A 26066-nucleotide genomic window follows, 5' to 3' on the forward strand; every position below is an offset into this window, starting at 1 on the left:
TGAACTAACAGTCAGCGAGTGGTGCTGAGTTTTGAATGTGCCAATTCTACTTTGCTGTAACTACTCTCATCACTTTGGACAGTCCCAGTAAATGGATCCCAGTATCATATAGCCAATGATCTCTGAGTAAATATCAATGTCCACTTCTGATGTGATGCTCATTTGATGAGAAGTACAGAGGTAGAATTTCTTAGAAATTTGGGGGTAAGCAATTTAGCCTCTCGGGCCCAGACTTAAAAGAAAGGAAAAGAATTTTGTTGATTCTACCAAGTGGTTTCTGAGGTCTCTTCAACTTACAAAGTTTTCCAGAAATTTCTGTATGCCTTCTTGCCTTATTAGTCTTTCCTCTGAAAGAAAACTTAATGGCTGGCCACATGTGAGGAAATAGAACCAGCATGTTTATAAGAATTTGAGAGACTGTTGAAATGAAGTGGTTGTTTCCTTCACTCTCTGTTAAAGAGAGTCTTGAACATCAGGAAGTGAATAGGCTGTATCAAGGGGACACCTCATCTTCTGTCATAAATAAAAATGTCAAACACCTGGATGATAGGCTTCTCCTGTGAAGACACAGTCAAGAGTGAATTGGAACCGGAGTGGTGTCCTCGAATTAGCCAAAGAATCTTATGATGGGGCCCTGTGTTACGAGAATACACGGTATTGTCTGCTTTCTACATGTGGAATATTCTATCCTGGATTGCCTGGACATAAAGTCAGTATTATATTCTCTGTGAGATGCTGCGTCCCGCAGACTGGTGGAGCCATGATCCAACCATATTTAACGGCACATGGTCTCGGCTGTTCTGTCAATGCCTGCTCTTACACTTGTAGTATTATTTACAGGCACTAACTCTCACACTGTTTTCTATAAGTTTGCAGCGTGTGGTGTGTGCACAGAAACCCAGCACCAGATCTTTTCTGGTGTTATGACTTAATTAAATGTTGAATAATAACGAAGGCACACTTCTGTAGGATGTGTGAAAGCACTGTTTACACCTGACAAAACCAACTCACTGTTATGTCTATCAAGGTAGAAGAATGCAAATGGTGGGGCGCTAGACAAAGACCTTCTATTGTATTCTCATTCTTGAATTTAGGGTGAACATTACCAATACAGGAAAAGGAGGATTTTTCCCCCCTCAATTGTAGTTTTCCTTCCTAAAATACTCAAGGAACCCCCGTCCCCGAGTCCTATATTCACAATAATTCATTGCTTTGTCTTTTGCACATATTAATGTTGTATGAAAATGCTGTGATTCATAAAAAAATACAGTATTTTGAAATAGAGACTTCTAAAAGATCGATGTCCCAATAATAGATTTTTCTGTGGTTCCTAAGGTATCTGCCTCAGAGATATGGAAAGTCATTACATGAATCAAATGCATTGAAATTGAATTGTAATTCCAGTTGCAACATTATTCTCTTCTAGATTTTTGAATTAGAATTTGAATAATGAATCTTTTTCCTACTGGTGAGCCTTGAAAGAACCATGCTGTCCAGTATGGTACTCATTGATCATAGGAGGCTATTTAAACTGAAAATAGAATTGGTTAGTTTTAAATAAAACTAGAATGTCAGTTCCCTGGTTGCAGCCATCATATTTCAAGTGTCAGTAGCTACGTGATGTTGGAGACTAGTAGGTTAGAAAGTATATACAGGGAATTTCTGAAATCAGAAAATTGTTTTGTATAGTGATGATCTAAAATCATTTGAATGATGGTTTTTAAAAATATGTTTTTTTTAAGTTTTTTCAGACAGACTGTTTTCAGTTTAGCCCAAGGATCATAGCCCCATGCTATTGGGAATAGCATCAAGATTTTCCACTATCTATGCATTATCATTCTTTCCATTCTTTACAGTCCCTCATCAGAGTGGTGTATTTGTCACAGTCATTCAAAGTCCACGTTTACATGGCAGTTCAGTGTTGCTGTGCCATTGTTTCTGGGCATGGGCAAGTGTATAGATATGCATTGTTTTAGTGTTCAGTATTTTCACTGGCCTGAAATGCCTCTACATTCTACCTGTTTACTTATCCTTTCCCACCACCTTGATGCCAGTCTCTGGTAAACTTGAATGTTCTAATTATCTCTATCATTTTGACTTTGTCTGAATGTTACAATTGGGGTCACACAGCACAATAACATTTCAGATGGCTAATTTTCCTTTGTTTATATGCAGCGAAGATGTCTTCATGTCTTTCTAGGGTTTGATACTCATTTATTTGTATGGCCAAAGAATTATTCTTATCATTTATGGCCTGGTTTAGCCATTCACCTACTAAAGGACATCTTCTAACTATTGGCAAGCATGAATGAGCTCCTATGAACATCGTGTGTGAAGGCTTCTATGTGGATACGAGCTGAATGTTTTAGTTTTGCTTTTAAAATTCTCTGTAATCTCCAAAAGTTGGCATATAAGTGGATCAACAGGGAAAGTATCATGCTAAGTGAAATGAGTCAGAGAGAGAGGGACAGACACAGAATGAATGCACTCACTTGTGGAATATAAAGTAACAGAATGGGAGACAAACACCCAAGGATCATAGAGATAAGGGCCAAGAAGATCACTCCACGACTTGGAAGCCGGCCTCACATGCTGGGGGAAAAGGCAGCTGGGATAGAGAAGAGACCACTAAGTGCATGATGCTTGGAGGGCCCGCTCGGGATGAGAGATGTGTGTTGAAAGTAGACTGTAGACCAAACATGATGGCCACTTACTACCTGTATTGCAAACCAGAACACCAAAAGGAGAGAGTAAAAGGGAATGTGCCTGCCACAGAGGCAGGGGTGGGGGATGGGGTGGGGATGGCGGGAGGGATACTGGGAACATTGGTGGTGGAGAATGGGCACTGGTGGAGGGATGGGTACTCAATCATTGTATGGCTGAAACATAATCACAAATGTTTGTAAGTCTGTAACTGTATCTCATGGTGATTCATTAAAATTCTTTTTAAAAAAGAAAAAAACCATAAAATAAAGTTCTCTGTTATAGTTTACTGTGGTTACTAATGCTTTAAAGCTTATAATATTTTTGTACAAAGTTACTGCACTCTACAGCCTGTAGTGCCCATGATCCTCACCACTATCCTTATGTTACTTCAGGTTTCGTTTGGAAAAGAATTACATTTTGCCTTCCCACCCACCCTGCAGTCAATGGGAGTTCCTGTGGCTCCATGTCTTTGGCAGCATTTGGTGTTGTCATTTGCGTTTTCCTGATGACATATGATATGGAACAGGTTTTGGAGGTGAACTTGCCATCTGTGTGTCTTTGGCCAGGTTTCTTGTTCAGATCTTTTGCACACTTCAGCCATCCCTCCCCCCCAAATCGGGCTTTTAGTGTTCTTTATTTACTTTGGATTAACATTGGATTAGCAGTTCTTATCATCTGAGCCTCTTGTGAACATTTCCCTCCCCCCATCCTTCGTCCCACAATTCTGTAGCTTTCCTTCTAGTTCTTCTAACTGTGTCTTTCACAGAGCAGGCATTTTTAATTGTAATAAAGCCCAGCTTATCAATGATTTCTTTCACAGATCGTACCTTTGCCTGTATATCTAAGAAATCCTTGCCATGTTCAGGGCATGGGGATTTGCTACAATATTATTGTCTACGAATTTGTAGTTTGGTGTTTTACATTTAGGTCTGGTAAATGCTCCACTTTGAATCCATTTTTGTTCAGGGTGTCAGCTCTGAGTTTCAGTTAATTTGCCTCCCACCCTGCATTTGGATGCCTATTTGTTGAAAAGACGATCCCTGTTCACAGTGTGGCCTTTGCTAATTTGCCATGTTAGCTATGTTCGTTGATATAATTTCTATACTCTGTCTTTTGTTCCATGGAACTTTTTAATCTATTCTTGCATGCATACCTCATACCTCATACCTCACTGTCTCAATGACTGTCATTTTACTGTAAGTTCTGAAGTTGGATGGTGCTGATCTGCTTTTAATAACATGTTAACTGGGATTGAAATATTGTAAATTGGGTTATTGTCATGAAAGAAGCCATATCTTAGAGCAGAAAGAGGTTTTGGTATGTGTAGTGGGTTTGTTTTTTTGCAAGTCTGGAAAATAGTTGTAATTTCACCCCAGCACTATTAGATTGCTTGCTCTATTCAATGTAACAGTGTTAGCTACTATAATAATAACACCCCCCCTTTTTTTTTTTTTAAAGAATTGGTGTTCTAAATAATTTTACTTGAGCACGGCGTACTGCTGGTTTTGATAGGCTTTATCACTGGTTAGCGGAACTGGTAAGATGTAGTCACAGACTCACATAATTCTATACTAATTTTGTATTGAAATCCTAATATAGAGGATCTTAAGTTACAGAACTACCCTGTTGGAGTTCATTTTGTAGTCAAGAGATTGCCCTACCAAAATTACCCCTGGGAGGCTGCAGGGAGTTCAGCTGACCGTCTGGTGGCTGGCGGTCCAAGTTCCTCGAGGCAAAGAGAAGAGACAACAGATCCTTGTTCTTCAGCAGCTTGTTGAGTGGAGTCAGTCCCAAGTTCGGAATAATTTGTTTAAGTAGGGATATTTTGTGCAATGAATACATTTCCTTGGTATGACATTTAATCCTTGGAGTATCTTCATAGTAATTTTAATTCTTGCCAGATACCTTTATCTGCTGCCCAGCTCCGAGGAGGTGTCCAGTTGCTCTTACTCATTGAGAAATGAAAAAAAAAAACCTCTTTGCTCCATATTTCTGATTTTTTAAATCCTTAGTAACAGCTAGAACTATAGAAAACCATGACTTAAAATTACACAGAGGCTGGGGATGGAACAGTAGTGCAGTGGGCAGGATGCTTGCCTTGCAAATGGCTCATCTCAGATTCACATATGGTCCCCTGAGCCTGCCAGGAGTGATCCCTGAGCACAGATCCAGGAGTAAGCAAGCACAGAGGTCCTTAGGGCATACCCCCCTAACCCCCCCAACAAGATACAGAAGATGAGTGGGTTTTTTTTTAGTTTTGGTTCTTCCAAGTGTAAATATTCAACCTATTGTCCCTGCTGTTTCGTTTGTTTCTCATTTATGAATGAACAGAGCAATGCATAGAAGATGGTTCACAAACTGCACAGTTTTATTAAAAACAGTATAAAGAAGCATAGCCCTTCTAGAGACTGAGCACAGCGGCCACTCAACACCTTTATTGCAAACCACAAGAGCTAATTAGAGAGAGAGAGAGCAGAAGGGAATGCCCTGCCACAGTGGCAGGGTGGGGTGGGGGGGAGATGGGATTGGGGAGGGTGGGAGGGACGCCGGGTTTACGGGTGGTGGAGAATGGGCACTGGTGAAGGGATGGGTTCCCGAACTTTGTATGAGGGAAGTATAAGCACAAAAGTGTATAAATCTGTAACTGTACCCTCACGGTGATTCTCTAATTTAAAATAAATAAATTATAAAAAAAAATAAAATAAATAAAATAAAATTAGCAAACAGCAAAAAAAAAAAAAAGAAGAAGCATAGCCCTTAAGATTTACACAAAATTGCAGAGCTGTTATGTTTTTTCACAAGTGTTTTGCTTTCTGAAGATGTTCATCCTTAAGCAAAAGTTGGGCTGGAAAGATAGCACAGCAGTTAAGGCACTTGCCTTGCATCGGGTTGACCTGCTTTGATTTCCCATCACTCCCTATGGACCCTCGAGTTCCATCAGGAGCGATCCTTGAGTGCAGAGCCCTAAGTAACCCCTGAGCATCACTGGGTGGCCCCAAAATAACAAAACAACAACAACAAAAATCTCTAAGCTAAATTAAAACTACTACAATTAAGTTTAATATAGCACCTTTTACTTTTATGATTCTTTTGGTTCTGTTTTCATCTTTTGGTGTGTTTTGAATCCATTCTGATGTACTTACCACTTTTAGGAAAACACTGTGATTTACAAAGTTATTCATGCTTGAGTTTTAAGCATATGATGTTTCAACACTGACTCCACCACCAGTGTCGTTGCTCAAGTAGCCACGCTCAAGTGTGGATACAGCAGAGACATAGAGAAGTGGTATATCTATATAGAAAATCCTTAGAATCTTTTTGGCTTGCCTTTGGAGGCTCAGAATACAATGGGAGACATGAGGCTTCAAAGTAACTCTTGACCCATAGTGAAAACACAATGCTTCCTTAATATGTAAGGGGTTGTCAGAGAGAGGAAGTGAGCGAGGCGAGCACCACATAAACTGGATATTAAAATAACACTGCCAAAAGTTTTAGATACTTCTGTGTCTGTGTGAAAGGAAGTTGCAAGTATATGTGAAGGAAAAACAGGAGGTTGTGCAAAATTTAGTTCTGCAAACTCAAAGACCTTTGTTCGGAGCCCCTGCGTGGCATTACAGATTTCAGAGAAAATGGTATGTATTTGTGTTTCCCCCTTTGTTTTTAACTGGATTTTCTAATCTTTCATATTTGGCCAGCTCCTTTCTGGGAACATATTGTACATATGTTCTGATGCTGTTTGAAAGCCCTCGGAGAGACAAGAGTTGATTGAAAGCTCTCAGTTCTACTGAAGTGGGTGGCCAAAGAACTGGAACTGAACAGCTGCCGTACACCCATTGAACTTTTGTCATTTATAAATTATTTTCCATGCCATCTGGAGCAAGAATGGTGCCATAGTTTGGAGAAACTCTTTGTGGGGTACATTCATAGCCTGTGCTTGTATAATTTGCTTGTTACCACATACAGCTGAAGTTTTAAAATCTTTATTTGCTGGGAGGCTTCAGATGGGAATGAACGAAGGGTTTCTTTAAAATGCCTTAGGAAAGGCACTACCTCCACACCAGCTAACATCAGCCCCTTCCCGTTCTCCCTCGCAGCAACTACATCCTGCCTGCTTTCAGCTCCAGTGGAAAATGCATTAATCCCAGCGTCTCCATGAGGTTTCCTGTTTGATGACATAATCAGAAAATTCTTCTCACATTGCCCTTGGGGTTGCTGTCTGGATGTTATGTTGTCTTGGTGGGCGTAACTCAGGCATCAGAAATTAAAAAAAAAAAGTCCAGGCCATAAGCTCTGTCTGAGCCTGAACTGCATTAATATATGAAAAGAGAGTGCGGGCAAGTCCATAGCTCTGGTAAGCATTTCAGCATTTCATTAATCTGCATATTCTCCCTGGCATTGAGTGCATTGGCTGGTGGCTCCCATACATATGGCATGAGCTGGTGCCATGCTACGAGCAGGAGGTATTTGAACTGCTCCAGTGTAAGCTGTTAGATGCCATCTTGTGGAAAAATACCATGAAGCTTTCCCTCCCGGCCTTTGGTGGTGTTGATTTCAGTGAGTCCCCCCTCTCCTTCTCCCCCAGTCTATTTACCTAATGAGTTTTGTCTCTGGCTGCCCAGGACAAGAAGTTCGTTCAACAAAGGATGAATCAAAAATAGAAGATGGGGTGTCCATTTTGATAGGCAAAAAAAAAAAAAGTGGCATGGCATCTGACTTGCGAAGTCTTTCCAAAAAGTTCTGCAGTTAAGATAGAGTGCGACACAAACTTCAGTAGCTGTGAATGAGCTGGAGAGGAGGAATGGCGACTGGAAAGTTGAACCAAGAATATGATATTTATTTAGATGCCAAAGGGCAACACAGTTTTGCGAGTTTGAAAGTTACTGGCATAGGCAGTTGAGCATATGCTCTAGTGTGGATTCTTTTTTTCCCCCTTTGCTTTTTGGAGACTTTTTTTGTGATTTTTTTTTTTTTTTGGTTGTTGTCATTTTGGTGAGTTGCCATAATCCTCCACTTGTTTCATTGGGCTGAGTGTCTCTTGCCGTAAGGCCAAACCCACCTGGCGGTGGTTCAGGATGAAGAGGAGGAGCAGGTCCCTTAGCGGGTTTCACGCTTTCTAGAAGCGAGCTGCCTTGGTGGGTCTCAGGCCTGTTATACCACGCACTCCCATCCATTCAGGAAAAGAGAAATATGCTGCTTACTCGGGTCTAAGTGTCTAAGTGTAGGGGTAGGAGGGGAAGACCCTGACTGCCAGTGAGGGGAAAGTCGGGGAGCATGTTATTTGTGGACCATCGCCTTCTAGCAGAGCTGTTGTTGGGTTTTGTACAACACACGATTAGTCTTAGCTTCTTAAATTGTCCGCTGAGATGGGACTGTCAAGAGGTGTACTGTAAAATAAACTTCTTCAGATGTCATCGTCATTCAATGCCTGTATATCCATTTTCTATACCCGTCTACTCAGGATCACATAAACTTTCTTGGACCAGAAGGGATTGTGAGTGGAAAAAGTTTAAGAAGTTCTATCTACACAACACTAGACTTCTCATAGTTGCATCCTGTTGTTGGGCAAATGAATGACCTACCTAACAGTGCAGTGAGAAAAACAACATCCCTTAATGATGATTAAGAATATCTCAGAAGGTTTGAAATCATGACCGATTGGACCGTAGACATCTGGATTTCAGGCATTGGTGTGTTTTCTTGTGTAAATCTTCTTGTGGCCACATGTTTACTCTCAAAATAGGTTCCTTGAACGATCTTGTGGTTTATTTTTGAATGACTGTATTTCAGGGTGGGAAAGGGCCTTAAACATCCACCTGATGGGTGAATTCCTTTGCAGCAAAGGGCATTTTCTTCCACACCTTATCTTAATCAAAATGAAATAACATTGGATAAGAGAGTCCTCTGTTTCAGCTGTTCACTGTTTGGATTGCTCATATGTTTGCACTGGTCAGAAATCTAATAAGCTGCCATTTTTTGATGCTACTTAGCGCAATTGAAAGCACAGTTCCCAGAATTCCTCCTCTCATGCAATTCAAGGTGAGAGTTGGGCATTAGAGTAATGAATACCTGGCTTAAGGGAAGGTGCCGCCATTTCTTTTGTCTTAAAGATTATTGGGACACACCTGGCTCTGTTACTTGCATATGTCACCATGCATCTTTGCCACCCTTGGTGTGGGTTTCACCTGGGTTTTCCCCTGCCATCTTCTAAGTCATCTCAAGTGTTGTTTTAACAGGGTTTTAGAACAAGTGTGTGTGTGTGTGTGTGTGTGTGTGTGTGTGTGTGTGTGTTCACACAAAGACTCCGCCTTTTGCATGTCCACCAATCATCTGTGTTGGACTTGCTGATAGACAGGTCCATTATTTTTTATGCTCAGTACACACTCTATGCCCAATTACCTCCTCAGCCTATAGTAGTTCCAGACCAAAGCGGAGGCCCGATAATTGTGTAAGATTCGTCTAGAGCTTTGGGATAGCTCTTCCAAAATAAAAGTCTAATACATGTATTGAGCTATTGAGTATTTTTTTTTTTGCATTTGGAACTTAAGGTTTCAATGGTTCCCCTTTCACTCTTAGTTTCATGTTCTCTCATCTAACACCTGTAGCTCCTTTCAGCATTCCTCATATGGCATGATCTCTTAGGTGGTCATTATCTCACCTTTTCCTAATTATCTTGCATCCCTTTTAACACCTATCCAGGATGTTATCTGCTGTTGCCCAGGTGGTTTGTCATCAGTAGGGTGAAGGGGATGCTTAGGATCCTATTCACTTAGGTACATAATCAGGCTGCCTGCAGCTTGATTGGCTTAGCTAAATTACTGTCGCAGGGATCTTGTCCTGAATGTTTCAGAACATCCATGCGATTCAATGACATCCATATGGACACCCTGGATTTTACCTGATGTCATTTCTTAGACGCCTGCCCTCAGTTCTATTTGTCAGGGTTTTGTCTGCATCATATGACTGTAGTTGTTGCCTCTTCCAAACTTCGGTCCAAATATTTGAGTGCTGTCCTTTTCTGGCTTTGTTACTTGAAATGAGTAGTCGAATCCCAGTGTCCTGCTTCAGAAATGAGCCACTGTTCTGTCTCACTGGTGCTGGGAAGGTAAGGGGGTATTTGTTAGTGGAGGTGGAGATGTTCAGAACAGGATTGGGAAAGGTCATGAAGCACAAATGATTCGCATTTACTTAGCAAATTCTTGTGTATGATACAGATTATTTGGTTTTCCCCAGGTCATTGGTTAAAAAAATATGAAAACAAACCTGGTGAAGGGGCAAGGAAAGGGGCTCAGAGGCCTGAGCACATGCTTTGCACATGGGAGGTCCAGGTGTGATCCCTGGCATTGATGGTTTCCTGAACACCACTGGGAATGGCCTGTGAGCCCAGAACCAGGAGCAGTCCCTGTGTACCCAAGATGTTGCCCCCAAACCAAACAGAAAACCAAACTAGTAAATGGCCGGAGGGATAGCCCTGGGGTCAGGGATGCATGCTGTGTAATGCACCTTCCCTGGTACCTCATGCTCCCCGCTGATAAGTGCCTGGTGTAGCTCTGGAAAACCTGGAGCACCGTACTGGTGAAATGCTGAGCCATCTATTTCTGCTCGCCTATCATCACAGGGAGGGACTCCTAGACGCCTGAGCACTTTGGGGGACCTTCCAACTCTCCGCCAATGAACTGGTCAAGTGAAAGAACCAAGGATGACACCTTTTCTCTTGGTTCCTTCCAGAGGATGACACTAAATGAGAGTTACAGTGCCCGCATTATGGTCAATCGTCTGAAACACACCTGAGTGTTCAGCCTTTGCTTTAAATCTTGTTCTGTAAAGGGTCATGAAAATCTTGTGTCGGATTCCTTCCTTCTGTCCTATGTATTTCTCCGGGGTGCCAGCCCGTGAGCCTTATCAGAGGAACCAGTGAGTTCTGTCCAGTGCCTGCTGGGCAAAGCTTGTTGCTTTCTCTTTTTTAATTTAAAACTTTTTTTTTTTTAAATTCAGGGACCATAATCTACAAAGTGAGGCATATAATTCCCAACCCTGGTCCTCGCACCGGTGTCAGCTTCCTGCCACTAGTGTCCCAGTTTCCCTCCCACCCCCCCCAGACTACTTGCCAGGTACATTAAGTTTGTTGTAGTTTGTATCCTGTGGTTCTGTGATTTAGTTGTATAGACATACCATAGCTCTGTATTGCCAATATATCTGAGGTCCCTGCCTCCTGCCTGCTATTTCATTCTTTCTACCTTCCTTTGGTTTCTTTCCCTCCCTACTCTTCTCATTTCTATGGTCTGGGTTCCACAGTAATATCTACACTACCTTTTTGGTACTTTGAATTCTCTCGTCCTGCTATTCTACATGTCACAGAAAAATGAAGTCACCCAGTGTTTGTCCTTCTCCTCTGAGCTCACGTCATCTAACCTGATGTCTTCCATCTCATGCAATTCACTGCAATTTTTCATTTTCTTTTAAAAATTTTTTTTATTAAATCACCAGAAACAATGACAAAGTTGTCCATGATCGGGTTTCCATTGTACAGTGCTCCAACACCCATCCATCCCTTCACCAGTGTACATTTCCCACCACCAATGTCTTCAGTTTCCCTCCTTCGACCACCCACCCCAAGTCTACCTCTATGGCAGATACTTTTCTTCTCTCTTTGTCTCTCTCTGTCTGTGTCTGTCTCGCTGTCTCTCTCTTGGTCATTATGGTCTGCATTTTAGGTACTGTAAGGTTATCATGTACTGTGAGGCTACACGTTTACCTACTGATAGCTCTCAATCCTTGTCCAGAGTGATCATTTCCAAATTTCATTGTCAAAGTGGCCCCTTCTCTATCCCAACTGCTCTCTCCTCCTTTATTTTCTTTGAAAGAGGAGGCCCAAAACCATGCTTGCTATGCTTTTCCAAGGATTTTTCCTAGACGAGTATTGCTTGCCCTGTGGTGTGGGTTATTGGAGTTTTCACTTTTCGTAAGCTTTCCTGACTTTTTTTGGACGTTACAGCTGTATCTTCTTCCTCTGGAATCTTCTGGCGCCTACTTTGTCTTTCCACCAGCATTAGAATTCACTTTGGAGTCCAGTTGCTTTCTGGCTCCCTTTCTGAGTGCTCAGTTTATTTTGCTGAGGTTGTGGGCAACCGCTGACAGCATCGAGGGGGTTGCTTTTGGTGATTTCATTATGGCTAAGATGCATTCGATTGGATGACCTTGGAAATCCATTCCTATATACTATAAAGTCATTAAAAAAAACTTCTTTCATTTCCCTTAGGAAAGCAAAACCAACAATCAAGCCAATATCTCATTCAGGATATTGGATTGATGTATTCCCCCACCTCTTGACAAAAAGGGTGGATTTTTTCTTTTGGAGGGGCTCTCAGACGTAACAGTGCCTGGGACCTACTCCTGGTCCATTGCTCTCTTCTGCTGCTGCTCAGGGAGGCTGTGTGGTCCTAGGAATTGATCTCAGGGCTCCTGCTTGCAAAGCAAGCACTTCAGTTCTTTCAGCTCTCGCCCAGCCCCAAAAGGTATGTTTTGTTGGATTGTCTCAGGGTCACACTTGAAAGTGCTCAGGAGGTACTTTTAGCTTGGTGCCTGGGGGTAGCTTCCAGTGGTGTTTGGAGAGGGGACCATGTGGTGCTGGAAATTTTAGTCCACACGTACAAGGCAAGTGCTCTACCACTGAGCCACATCTGTTTCTGTCTACCTTGCATTATCTTATCTCCTACCTGGCTGTGCTCAGAGGCTATTCCTGACTCCAGACTCAGGAGTAAACTTCTTGGGTTTTAGGGGGCCACATTTGGGACCAGGGATTTGAATCAGGATGGTGGGCAGGCAAGGCAAGTGCCATAATCCTCGTATAATCTGACACCTGGCAAACTCTACTTTGCCCTTTGAGTTTCATGGGCCAACGATGAAATGATTTACTCTTCGGGTTTTATTTTAACCGAGCATACTCATAAAACAGAGTGCTTAGCAGTTCTCTTCTGCAGTCTGTGCTATCAGGCATTTTACATCTGTGACCTCAGGCCAATTACTCCATGAAGGAGGGGTTTGAAAATTTTGGAAAGGAGAAAATGGAGATTCAGAGAACTTGAGCAAAATGCTTAATCAGGGCCAAGCTGGAATTTGAATTTAGATCATTTGAGTACAGAGCCACTGATTTTTCCATTACACCACCATGCAACTATAAATGACATTTGCCATTTGACTTTAAAATTTTTTACTTATTTAATATTATGATGACCGTGTGGAGTGACCTTTAACTTGGCCATGTCAGTGGGAATCGCTTTAATAAAGCTGTGTTATATTAATCAGTTGAGTGATTGTGGAGCTGGACGGCTTTATAAATATTAAAGAAATTTGCTAATGAAAAAAGAGCTGCCTTTATCAATTGCTGGCCATACGTGGAGATTTTATTTATTATAAATCAATTAATGGTCCTTTCCTCTAACACCCCATCAATCAAAGCATAGAAGTTTCCATTGATAAGGATACCTCACCAAAAGAAATCAATTCTCCTTTGTCATTTTGACAGGAATTAGCTATAAAGGTGGATTAATCCAGAATGCAATAGGGAAATACCTGCAGGGCTAAGACCCAAACCTAATTTTGTAAAATCAAAATTGTCATAAGAACATTTGACGATCGATGATGATAAAAGACTTTACCCGTTGTTCCCAGCGTAAGGATTAATTGGCTTCTCCCATTTAAGAGTTGAAAACTTTTTTTTTTTATTCCCCCTTCTTGTTTCATTGCTAGATGCCATAGAAAGATTGAGGCTTGTGGGAGCTGTGTTTCCCAAGGCTTGGTTTGGAATTTAGACCATTTAAATTTTCAAAAACTCTGCAAGAAACCCGCAGTTGTCATGTCTGAAAAATGTACAGTTGCAGAGCCATGTGACGCTCTTTGCTGGGTCGGCTGCAAGCTTCCTCTGAGAGGGGCCAAAGGAATCTTTGGAAAGGAGAATTTTCATTAACGCAGGATCACCAGAGGAATGTTTGGACCAGTTCGAACACAGGCAACCCGACAGCCCGATGCCTGCAGTATTACTAATAAGCTGGTGGAATGTGACAGCCCAGAAGCGGCATCTGTGCCGTCCTATTTTAAAAGGTGATTGTAAACATGTGAGTCGTTACCATGATTGTGGCCCAGATTAGGGCCTGCTATTTCCATATCCTTATGGAAATCCATCTTGCCCCACGTTTAAAAATTAGATGCTCAAAATCCTCTCTCCTTAGCTACGTGATACCGAATGTTCAGGAAACATGTCTGCTGCTTTTATTCATCTTTATCCTCAGGGCTGAAAAAATAAAAATAAAAAAAAAACAACATTTAAACCATTTTGGTCCCTTCCTTTGAGGATATTGCCTCGCTTTTTGATTTATGTAAGTTATGTTATGTAGGTCAAGTTCTTGACTAGGAACTCATCTAAAGAAAGTTTACTTTGGAATCCTAGTGTTCCAGTGGCTTTGGGGAACTATCCTTAACTGCATGATTTTCCCTAAGGTAGGGCGGCAAGCATTAGGCTTTTTTTTTTTTTTCATTAAAATCTTTTCCCTTTTTGCTGTTTTTAGATTGTCACCCCTTTTTTTTTAAATGGAAGAGTGGTTGGATATGCTCATGGCTCCCAAAGTATATTTGGAAATCTCTGAAGAAAAGGTTTGCATTTTTTTTTTTATAGAATGTGGACTTTATATATACACGTTGATGCTCATCTCATTTTTAAAGATATTAATTGCCATTTTAGTTTGGCTTGTCATAGAATAAGTGCATATTATACATATGTATATATCTGTATATACATATATAGAATAAGTGTATATATGTTATATATATTATAATTCTTAATATAAGAATTTTTTTTTTAATTTTTAAAAATTTATTGAATCACCGTGAGATAGTTACAAGCTTTCATGTTTGGGTTACAATCTCACAATGATCAAACACCCATCCCTTCAACAGTGCACATTCCCCACCACCAATATCCCAGGTATACCCCCTCTTTCCCACCTCCCCCTGCCTCTAGGGCAGACAATATTCCCCATACTCTCTGTCTACTTTTGGGCATTATAACTTGCAACACAGACACTGAAAATTCATCATGTTTGGTCCATTATCTACTTTCAGCATGCATCTACCATCCCAAATGGTTCCTCCAGCCATCATTTTCTTAGTGATCCCTTCTCTACTCCATCTGCCTTCTCCACTCCACTCATGAAGTAGTCTTCCAGCTATGGGGCAATCCCCCTGGCCCTTGTATCTACTGTGCTTGGGTGTCAGCCTCAAGTGATGCTACCCTACACTCCACAAATGAGTGCAGGCCTTCTATGTCTGTCCCTCTCTTTCTGACTCATTCACTTAGCATGATACTCTCCATGTTTATCCATTTATAAGCAAATTTCATGACTTCATCTCTCCTAACAGCTGCATAGTATTCCATTGTGTAGATGTACCAAAGTTTCTAATATAAGAATAATTAAGATAATTTATTGATCTAGTGATGTTTCTCAGTGATTAACTTCTAGAAGTAGAGAAAGCGATTAGTACTTTGTTTAAAAATTGCACAGATATTTAGAAAAATGGCAAAACTCTAAAAATATACTTTTTAGTTTACTAACGTAGGCTATGCTATTTTTAACCTCTTTGAACTCAAATTTGGTTCAGTGGAATTTCTGTCCATCTGAGGATGACAGTAGTGGTAGGCTAAGTCAACAAAGTTGCAAGGATCATGTGGTGTGCATGTGGGACACCGGGGATTTGAACTCATGGTTGTATGTCCTCATATGCTCATGCACTATTCTTCCATATCTAGTGGTACAATTCTTAATTTAATTCCAAATGAAAGATTTCTGAGTCATCAAACAATCTCTATAATTTAAAAGCTAGAGAAAGAAGAGATCATTTGTTCTCTAATAACAGAGTTAGATGTTAGTAATGGAAAGCCATCTTTGTGGGCCCACCTCTCCACACCTGATTTGGAAATTGGAGGACACATTTGGAAATGACCTATAGTTGGGGCTGGGGTGATAGTACAGCGGGGAGGGCATTTACCTTGCATGCAGCCGACCAGTAATTCCTGAGTGCAGAGCCAGGATTTAAACCCTGAGCATTGCTGGCTGTGACCCAAAAAGCAAAAAAAAAAAAAAAAAAAAAAGAGGAAATGACCTATAGTCCAAAGGTCATGTGAGATGACAATATGCATATTCATTATGACGTCTTTGGGAGGGGCAGGTAAAGCACCACTTTGAGGCAAGTTCTTTCTTCTATGTACCTCTACCAGAGAAAAGGGGGAAGTTTTTAAAATCAAGCATCTATGGGACCCATAGGCCCAGGGAAGTTGCAGGATGAACCTGCCTTGCCAGCATGTGGTCATGAGTTTAAATCCCGGGGTCTCACATATGCCCAGTCCTGGCAGTGCTGTGCATCTGGCTGCTGTGCTATCCACTCTCTGGTCCTGCATTTCCAGGTGTATGTCAGCATTGCAGAAGAGAGGTGAGACCCCACTCCTCCATCCCTAAATAAGCACTGCAATAACAAAAAATGTGCAATGCCAAGGCCTGAAAGTGGTAAAAACATAAGTGAGCACTGCAGTGACCCCATAAGCACCACAATCATATTTTTTTGCCTCAAATAAGTGCTCGTGTCTGTGTGAGCACCACAGATGAAGGGATGTAACCTTCATTGCACACTGCGGCAAAGTGTAAGAGCACCCCAACCTGATATATTCTCTCTGTGAGTTCCCAAATCTTGAAAGGGATGTGGGGGAGGAAATTTCAAAAATCAGTCCAACTAAAACAGCCAGAGAGGGGGCTTGAGTGACAGAAGAGTGGGTAGGTGTTTGCCTTGCAGGCAGCTGACCTAGGTTCGATCCTCAGTTTTCTATACGATTCCTCAAGCACCTCCAAGAGTAATTCTGGAGTGCAGAGCCAGGAGTGACCCTTGAGTATTTCCGGGTGCTCCTGCCCAAGAAAACCCCCAAAACAAATGATGAAAAAATAAGCCCCATACATAGATAATTGGTAAAAGTATCGAGAAAGCCAAACAAACAAAAAAATCAGAATATGGGTGGGGAAGGAAATAGGACCAGGGACTCATGCCAGGGCTGATTTAACTGACATGGAATATGGATACCTGTTAGTGGCGGAATTGTGTGGTTTCCAAATTCCTAAGTTGACATTCCAGCAGTGTCTCAAATCTAACCTTATTTGGAGATGACATCCCAGGCCTAGTACTTTATTTGGAAATGGCATTTTTTTTTTAGTGGTGTAGTTAAAAATCAGGCCACCCTAAGGTGGGCCCTGAGTTGGTCTGACTGCCTTCAGTAGGACAAGAGGTAATGCTTCCTCTTCTGGAGACTACACCTTTAGTTTGTCCTTCCAGACTTGGAGAAAATGCTTTTTTTCTGGAATTTTCTGCTTTTTTTCTGGTGTGTTCACATATACCCAGTCTGGGGTGCCTGGTAATGGCAGCCTTAGAGAATGAATATACCATCCGTAATTAAAAAAGAACAGATTCTTTCGTGTTGTCACTGTTTTTTGTAGCTATTGAGACTGTGACAAGTCGGTTACTGTCATGGATCAGTGTGGAGATGACAGCTTCAGAACTGCAGTTGCTGCTGTCACTGCACCGTGGGCGGGTCCTCGCTCTTGTTCTCCACAGAGTTGACACGTGGCTGTGCTATGGAGTGTTCTTAGCCACGTGACACAGTGGTGGGAATCCAACTCACAGTCTCACTACTGAAAGGCACGTGCCTGTTCATTGAGCCCCACTTCCAGCATCTCCAGACTCTGTAATATTTGAATGGAGAGGATTGGAGGGGGTGTGACTCTGGAAAACACGGCATTTCTATACCTGTGATTGTTTGCCTCTCTCCTCATTGTGAGGCTACATGAGAAAATCTCCATAAAGGCCTAATGACAGGCACAGGGACACAGCACACATTACCTGTTATCAGGATTGGCGCTACCATTTATTAGGATTATAATAAATAGATTAGTTTTATTGAAAGGTATTGTCTCCACTGGTTAAAGAAACTTTGGCACATCTACAGAATGGAATACTATGCAGCTGTTAGAAAAGATGAAGTCCTGAACTTTGCCTATAAGTGGATCAACATAGAAAGTATCATGCTAAGTGAAATGAGAAAGAGAGAGAGAGAGAGAGAGAGAGAGAGAGAGAGAGGGAGAGAGAGAGAAAGAAAGATTGCACTCATCTGTGGAATATAAAGTAACAGAATGGGAGACTAACACCCAAGAATAGTAGAGGTAAGTACCAGGAGGTTTGCTCCACGGCTTGGAAGCTGGCCTCATACGCTGGGGGAAAAGGCAGCTCAGATAGAGAAGGGACCACCAAGTAAAGGGTGTTTGGAGGACCCACTTGGGATGGGAGATGCATGCTGAAAGTTGACTATAGATCGAACACGATGGCCACTCAATATCTCTATTGCAAACCACAACACCCCAAAGGAGAGAGAGAACAAAAGGGAATGCTCTGACACAGAGGCAGGTTGGGGTGAGGGGATGGGGTGTGGTGGTGGGAGGGATATGGGGTCCTTGGTGGTGGAGAATGGGCACTAGTGGAGGGATGGGTACTTGAGCATTGTATGACTGAAACACAAGCACAAAAGTTTGTAAGTCTGTAACTACCTCATGGTGATTCACTAATAAAATTTTTTTTTAAAAAAGTTATTGTCTCCAAAAGGGATCTCGTCTAATGGTGGACCTTAAGAAATGGGTGATGAGGGGGCTGGAGCAATAGTACAGCAGGTAGGGAGTTTGCCTTGCATGTGGTTGACCCAGGTTTGATTCCCAGCATCACATATGGCCCTCTGAGAGCACCACCAGGAGTACTTCCTGAGTGCAGAGCCAGGAGTAACCCCTGTGACCCAAAAAGAATAAAAATAATGAAAAGATAAGGGTGATGAGTGAAAATTTGTTGAGAAGATCATTGTTTCCCACTGGCTTGGTGGAAAAGTGAGGAAAAGTGTGTGAGTGTCCTATGCCTCCAGCTTGAACGCTCTTGGCCTTCATCGCTGGGGACCGACAGCAGAGATGAAGAGAGACAAATTGCTCATCGCACTGTCCTGGGGATTAAGCAGCTTCTCCTGGTAAACTGTCCCTCCTGATCAGTCTTCCTCTCGCCGGCTCTCCCTCTCTCTGCCCCCTTCTGCTGGTTTGACCCTTGCTTTCTCTCCTCCCCTCCTTCAGCCTGGGATTCTCGAGTTAAACATTTTTCTTCTTTGGATTAAAGAGCAGGGGCTCCCTTCCAAGAGTTTATTTTTAAATGATTAATATTCTTGGAAAGTAAGACATTGCTCCACATGAGGGATTGACTCATCGGATTGCTTCCCCATATGGGAGCTGGACCCAGAGTGTGGGGACGGAGGGCTGAATCTGGAGCAGAGGCCTTGTCATACGGACTCTCCAGGCCACTGCCCGGGCCCTAGACTCGCAGGGACTTTGTCTCTCTCCCTGAATGTATTAACTTTGTGTTTTTATTTCGATAACAATAACAAACCAATAGAAGCACATTCTGAATCATCCTGCACGGTAATGTTGTCGCAAGATCATGCCCTGACATTTCAACACCTGTGTTTACCCTGAGCCAGCCCCTAAGAAGTAGTCTTTTGTTTCTGGTTAATGATTGATTTACAAGCGATGAGCTTCTCCAAAGTTTTGGCTGGGTGACATCCTTTTCTGCCGGAGTCCTAATTAAAAAAAAATGTGGGAAGTAGGAGCTCTCCTATGGCCTGGAGTAACTCAAATACGCTTGACTGGTGCATCCATGTCCTGCAACAAACTCAGAGACAACCTTCACCCATTACCTTCAAATTTATACTATTTAAATTGTACTGATTTTACAGCTTCTGGGGTGTTTCTTAAACAGTGTATTTTAGTTGGAACCGGAGCTGTACAACAGGTAGGGTACTTGCCTTGCACGAGGCCAACCTGGCTTCAATCCCAGGCAACGTGCATGGTCCCCTGAGTCTGCTAGGAATAATCCTCGAATGCAGAGCCAGGAGTAAGTCCTGAGCACCACTGGGTATGGCCAGAAGAAAAACTCCAAAATGTGTGTTGGATTTTCTCACGGTAGAGGAGTTGCAAATGCAAGGAGATTTTCCTTCATTGTGTTTGTGTCCGTTTTGAAAATCTGAGCCAATAATTTAGGTCAATCTGGGAGAATGAGTAAGCTGTCATTAAAAGCAATTCATTATGAAAATTGAGGTCCAGGACCTCTATAAAAGCAAGGTGAAGTGCTGGCTGACCCTTTTCATTTACTGACTGGCGGGGCCACAGGCCAAATGTGAAGTCTTCCACTTGACAGTGAGTGCTGGAGCCTGGCACTGGGTAGATGGGAAAGAGGGCTGGTTGGTAAAAGTCACCTTGTACAGAAGACCCCGGACCCCTTTTGGGAAAGCCTTGCTCTGGTGCTTAAATTTATGTTCACAATAGTTGAGATAAAACCATTTTTAAGGTTTTGGGTTCTTTTTTTTTTCAGTTTTTATTAACTAATTCCACATTGAAAGTTCACCATCTTCCAACCTGCCAATGGGTTGCCAAGAAAGCTCTTTCTTGACCTGCCAAAACCCAGATCCAACCAGACATGAACAAGCATTGCATCCGGTTCATGAAGGGGATGGATAATGTCATGTCTCCAGAGCCTCTTGTGTTGGACACACATTTGGGTTCACAATTCTATTCATGAATCAGGAGTATAATTCTACATCTAAATAAAATGCCAAGGTCCTCATGGTGGGAGTTGGAGAAGGGAATGCTTGGGCAGGGTGGTGGCTGGGTGGGCGGAGTTGGGAGCCTCGTGTGCTTTGATCCTGAATCAGGATCATGCAAGAAGAAGAGTGGAGGGATGCTAATACTTCAAGGGAGCAAGTCTGGAAGATGAGGGAGAGGGGGAGCATGGGACTCCTGTAGCACTGACAGGCATAGACCAGAGAAACACAGAGGAATAAGTATAGGGTGAGCGTTCAATTGAGGCTAATAGGTATGATTGGGCCGAGGATTGGGTGATTGTGACTATGTGGATGTGGATTGATTTAGGGTTAGGGTGCTGTCAGAGATCAGCTATAGGTTGGGCTGTATTTCATGTTGAAAATGAAACTTAAGTACAGGGCAATTGTTCAATCGAGGCTAATAGTTAAGTTTGGATAGAGGCTTGGGAAGGGATACCAGAAGGATGTTGAATAGATTAGGGTTCGATAGGGCTTAGGGTTTAGATGCTGTTGGAGTTAGGGTCTAGCTTTGGTTATGTTTAAAGTCGAAAATCAAAATTAATTCTAGGGAGATTTTTCAGTTCAGGCTAATGGGTAAGTTTAACAGGGCACAAGGTAATGGTTACAGTAAGGATGAGGATTGGATTAGGGGTCAGTCAGGGTTAAGGTTCTGATGGTGTTAGGGTATAGTTTTGGTTATTTTTAAATTCGAAAATGAATCTTATATAAAGGCAGTTCTCCAATTGAGGCGAATAGGTGAGTGGAGGTCTGAGGCTTGGGTTAGATTGCTATAAGGATTCTGAACGGATTAGGGTAGGGCTAAGCTAGGGCCTGGGTGCTGTTAACTTAGGGGTGCTGTTAAGTCTGGCTACATCAAAAGTTAAAAACCCAAGTTAACTCTAAGGTGATTGTTCAGTTAGGGTAAATGGTCTGCATTGGCATGTGTTTCTAGAAGAATGTGGATTGCATTAGGAGTAAGCTTCATTGTTTTTGTCTCTTGTATTCTCCATTGGACGAGGAGTGTCTTGAGGATCCTCGTGGTACCCAAGATTTTGCCCAGCTCGTCGTTAATCCTGTGCAGATGTTTGAGGATGAAACCTATGGGTTGGCAAAATGCAACCCACAGCTTTTGTTTTTTTTTGGAGGCAGGAAGTACTCAGGAAGTGCTGGAACCCCACTGGTATTTCTTGGCTAATAGGGCTATCAGTTCAGGACAAGGGTCCAAGGATCAATGCTGCTTGGACCCTGGAGTTCTGGGGATACCCGGGATACCCCTGCCATGCTGGGACCACCAGGCCTCCTTGCTCTGGGGCCTTGAAAGCTGCACCCAGCCATGCTTGAGGGACCACGTGATGCCAGAACGGAACATGGGTTGAGTGCGTGCCACTTGTATGTTCTAGCCATTACTATCTCCTGCCCCATCCAAGGTCTTTTTAAAAAATAACCATGGGTTGGAAACTTAATTTAGTTATTATTATGTCTTTGAAATATCACTATGTCAAATAACAATGACAGCATGAAGTAGAGTATGGGATCTTACCATTTCTGAGCCTTCTGGCATAGTGGGAAACTAGGCAAACAGCTTTCCTGTAAAAGTCAGGCATTTTTAGAATATCATGAAGGCGCAAATGAGGCCAAAATAAAATTTCAAACTCTCATGTTCTCAAATCAGTAATAAAATTACCCTGGGATTGCATTAGAGAAGATCTAAATTTGTGTAAGTTTCTATATGTTTATAAATATTTATCTGTATTTCTCTGCCTTTCTCGTTACACAGGTAATGAGAAATTTTGATTTTTATATATTGATATATTTATTTAGTGTGTGTATAATGAGAAATATTTCAGAGTAGGCTATAAAAAGCTATTTTTTATTTTGTGTACTTTCCATTTAATCCTTTGTGTTCATCTTCCCTTAGAGTGGGGAGAACTACAGCGGGTGGAAATCAAAACTTGTTCGTTCTCAGGGAAGGGGACCTTGTTCTCTTGGAGAACATTGGCTTCATACTGATTTGAAGCTGGATTTAGTTTGCAACTCACACTTTGTCATTTCCACTTGATATCATCATCACACACCAAGATGCACTCCTTTTCAAAGGGATAAAGCAAGGCCGGGAAGAATAAAGCAGTGAGGAATGAGACACAGCTTTCGGAAGTGATTAAGAATACCGAGTATTTATGTGTGAAATTAACTTTGACATACTTAAGTCACCTAATGAAAAGGTAAAAAGAAAAAAATACCATAGAACACATGAAAGAAGTACGAGATCCCAAAATAATAAAGAAAGTGATGTTGATTTGAGGCACAGGAAAGGATTAAGAAACAGATGGGAACCAAAGAGCAAATAATAACTGTACTGGGGATATAGGTTTGAGTTTCAGCTCTTTTATCAAATAACACCTATTATGACTTTACTAAACTAATTTATGTTTGTTTGATAATGAACTCTGCATTAAAATTTTTTTAACTATAATAAAATATAAATAAATCCCCTCCTCACCTGGCCACTTTTCCAGAAAGCATTCATGGGCTAAGTGAAAGAACTATTAAAATCTAGACAACGTGTGTGTGTGTGTGTGTGTGTGTGTGTGTGTGTGTGTGTGTGACTTGCTTCTTTGATCAAGCAAGGAGGAAAACCGTCATGTTCAAAGTAATCCTATGGGAAGCTAAAATCGTGTGCAGGTGTAAAATGGTGATTCTATAAATAAATGACAATAAAATGCAGCCCTATAGCTTCCACTGATACGCCAATATCAGGTCTATAATTTCAATTCCTTAATGGGTTTTCCCCGTGAAGATGATTGTTTGTTTAAAGTTGCAATTCTCCTTCACCTGTAGGAGGGAGTTAGAATTTAGTGACTTACAGATATTTGACTAATGAACTCCCATAGCGAGCCTTTCTACTTCTCTCAAGGAGGCACCCAGGAACGGGTCTAGAAAAGCATCAGTGGAGGCACGACAGACTTGCGTGTTCTTTTTTTTTTTAATTTTTATGTTTATAAAGTTGTTCACAGTATTTGATTACATTTACCATTCAAACACTAATCTCACCACCAGTACACCTTCCCACTGCCATATTTCCATGCCACACCCCAAACCCTGTCCCCCCAGCAGAACCAGTATAATTTATTTTGTATAGCTTGTTATGAATAATCGGCTAAAAATGATCCAAAAAAAGGCTTTTTAGAGAGAAGTATGTGAAGGTTGTTGCATTTCACCCAGGAGCAATGCATTAAGACCTTCAATAAGAGATTAGTGACATGTTGTAAAGGCTGAGCCTTGTGTGCTTATATATATATATATATATATATATATATAGAGAGAGAGAGAGAGAGAGAGAGAGAGAGAGAGAGAGAGAGCAATAGCGTGATAGCACAGTGGTTGGGCGTTCGCCTTTCACGCGGCTGACCCAAGTTCGATTCCTCCGCCCCTCTCGGAGAGCCCGGCAAGCTACCGGGAGTATCGAGCCCACACGGCAGAGCCTGGCAAGCGACCCGTGTGTATTGGATATGCCAAAAACAGTAACAATAAATCTCACAATGAGAGACGTTACTGGTGCCCACTTGAACAAATCAACAAATCGGTGAACAACGGGATGACAGTGACAGTGATATATATATATATATATATATACATATATATATATACATATATATAAATATATTAGTTGCCTTCCCAATCAAGTATGGTGTGCTACTCTTAATGTATTGGTGGTGTAGATCATGAGATTTCACATGGCCACATGGTCCAGGAATAGATTCATTCATGGTGAGGCTGGTTCCAGTGCGTGGAGGGCGAGAGTATGGGGGTGGTTGAGTTTTCTGCAGCCGGGGCTGGTTCCGTTGGGGTGGGGAGGGGCCTCACCCGCCCCCTCCTGGTTCCCCCCAATGAAACAGCCTGGCAGGGGTCTGGTGGCATGGCTCTGGCATGTTGTTCTGTGCTCTAGTTCGAGAGACTTACAGTGAGTCTCTGGATCGTGGCAGCCTTGCATGTTTGCTGCTCTGGTGTGTGTCGTTAGGTTTCGGGATGCGTTTGACTTCGTTCCTGTGGATGCCGTAGTAGCCTTGAGATGCCTTGAGCACTTTCTGTGTTCTAAGCACTCAGGGAGGTTAGAAGGGGGCTCAAGGTGCTAACTCGTTTCCCATGTGACAGTACAATGGAGTAGGCATTATTTTATCGCCAGATGAAGAAACAGTAAAAGTCAAAAAAGAAATTGGCCACCAGTCAAATCTGGTAAGTGGAATCAGAAGGGGAACGGCCATCACCTGCTCTGGAGCTTTTAACCAGTTTTATACTTCTATGACACATGGGTGCAGTCTTCTGCTTCTATGATGCAAGTTGCTGGAGTCTCATTATTTTCTTTTTGCGTATAATTTTGTCTTTTAGATTGATTTTTCTTTTAATTTTTAATGTTTTAAGTTGAGTCGCCTTGAGACATAGTTTTAAAGCTGTTCGTGATCAGGTTTCAGTCATACAATGGTCCAACACCCACCCTTCCACCAGTGTCCGTTTCCCACCACCAATGGTCCCAGTTTCCCTCCATCACACCCCCCCACCCCAAGCCCGTCTCTATGGCTCTATGGAAGCCCCCCACCCCCTTCTCTTTATCTCTCTCTCCTTCTTGGCACGATAGTCTGCAACACAGATTCTGAGAGGTTATCGTGTTTGCTCCTTTACCTACCTCCTTTCAGCACACAGTTCCTACCCAGAGCGATCATTTGCAGCTCTCTTTGTCCTAATGGTCCCTTCTCTACCCCAGTTTCCCTCTCCCTCAGCACTTGAGGCAGTTTTCCAACCACTAACGAATCCTCCTTGCCCTTGTTTCTACTCTCCCAAACTGACACAAGTTGCGGGTGTCTCATTCTTGACAATAATTTTGAAAGTCTCTTTGTTAATCTTCCTAGTCCAAGAAACTCAATTAACATTATTAGTGCTTTTGAGAATTAGGTGGCCAAGCAGAGAGCAACGTGGCCTCCCACATTTCTGTCAGATTCCCCACACCAGTGTTGAGGGGAGGATGAATGAATAGAAACAGCAGGGCTGAGGCTGCTTCCAATCTCTCTGGCTGCTGTTGGTAAAAGTAGAGACTACCCTTCCTCGTGCCCTGCTCCCTCCTGAAACTCCATCCTAAATATCTAACCTGGTGGAATCACATAGCCATTATCTGCTACTTGGGTTTTATGTTGTCAACTCTAGATTAGAACAGGTTCACAACAGACTGAAGCCAACATTTATTTCCTTCTCGACCCATATTGAAAAAATAGCATCACATGAACAACATCCTTTCTTCAGTAAATCCAAAGATGGTTGCTTCTCTGTTGTTTTAATAGATCTGTTTAGGTTTATTTCTGCCTCCAGATTTTTTTTTTTGGGGGGGGGTTTGGGCCACACCCACCTGTGTTCAGGCTCTGTATCACTCCTGGCTCTACAATCAGGAATCACTCCTGGTGGGCTTGGGGGGACCAATTATATGGGCTGGTGGGATCGAACCTGGGTACCCACTGTATGCTCTCCAGTGCCCCCCCCCGCCAATTTTAAAAGAAGGCTGTCACTAAATATGAATTTAACAAAACTAGTCAAAAGAGACCATTTGATATCAAGACATGTTTGAAGAATTTAAAAAGCACAGCTCACTTGATTGTTGTAA

General features: G+C 42.1%; 1 long non-coding RNA gene across 1 annotated transcript in view; it reads left to right on the forward strand.

The window, feature by feature from the left end:
• The window catches only part of LOC129402563 (uncharacterized), a 111544-nt gene that overhangs the window by 79351 nt on the left and 6127 nt on the right, over nt 1-26066 (forward strand). The gene's annotated exons all lie outside the window — the stretch shown is intronic.

The sequence above is a fragment of the Sorex araneus genome, chromosome 2 (genome assembly GCF_027595985.1).
Source record: "Sorex araneus isolate mSorAra2 chromosome 2, mSorAra2.pri, whole genome shotgun sequence".
In the NCBI taxonomy this organism is placed as follows: Eukaryota; Metazoa; Chordata; class Mammalia; order Eulipotyphla; family Soricidae; genus Sorex; species Sorex araneus.